Source organism: Papaver somniferum, unplaced genomic scaffold (assembly GCF_003573695.1).
Source record: "Papaver somniferum cultivar HN1 unplaced genomic scaffold, ASM357369v1 unplaced-scaffold_7629, whole genome shotgun sequence".
NCBI lineage: Eukaryota > Viridiplantae > Streptophyta > Magnoliopsida > Ranunculales > Papaveraceae > Papaver > Papaver somniferum.
This window is the reverse complement of record NW_020650559.1, coordinates 1-585: the sequence shown is the minus strand read 5'-3', so window position 1 is coordinate 585 and position 585 is coordinate 1. Positions and strand designations below refer to the sequence as shown.

The window sequence follows — 585 nt, the reverse complement described above, 5'->3', positions numbered from 1 at the left end:
GACGTAAAGAAGGGCGATTTTGGCACCGGGCCAGCGCGAACGCTAGCCCGACTATCAAAAATTACACGCCCGAGGTATCTGCATTTGAGATACTCGCAGAGGTCAACAGCGTCGGAGTGCAATGACGCCGTCTCGCCCTGAGGGAACCGCCTTCGTGATCACGGTTAACCCCTGCGCCAGGTAAGTATGACGCGCTGTGGGTCGTCCGCCACACTCCGGCCGGGTCGTGGGTGGGTGTGATCCGCGGGTGGCGGCGTCGCGCGGCAATAGCGTGGGCGCCACCTGTCGTCGGCTTTCGCCACCAGTCGGCTGCGGGTGGTGCGTGGGCGGGTGCGTGCCCAAAAAATGCAGGCAGTTCCGGTACCGGGAATCGAACCCGAGCCTCCTGGGTGAGAGCCAGGTATCCTAGCCACTAGACCATACCGGACGCGTGGGGGGGTGAGGTTGGCCGTCGTCAGGCGGGTGCCGGGCGCCCACGCCGGGGAGCCGGGGAGCAAAACAGAGTGTCCGCCCGATGTGGGACTTGAACCCACGACCCTGGGATTAAAAGTCCCATGCTCTACCGACTGAGCTAACCGGGCTCGT

General features: G+C 64.1%; 3 non-coding genes across 3 annotated transcripts; all 3 read right to left on the bottom strand.

Moving 5' to 3' along the window:
* Nucleotides 1-25: 25 nt before the first annotated feature.
* Nucleotides 26-188, bottom strand: LOC113344482. The gene has a single exon (XR_003357837.1). It is a non-coding gene; the product is annotated as a U1 spliceosomal RNA (small nuclear RNA).
* Nucleotides 189-355: 167 nt separating this feature from the next.
* TRNAE-CUC lies at nucleotides 356-427 on the bottom strand. The gene has a single exon. It is a non-coding gene; the product is annotated as a tRNA-Glu (tRNA).
* Nucleotides 428-508: 81 nt separating this feature from the next.
* Nucleotides 509-581, bottom strand: TRNAK-UUU. Its single transcript has one exon. It is a non-coding gene; the product is annotated as a tRNA-Lys (tRNA).
* Nucleotides 582-585: the final 4 nt, after the last annotated feature.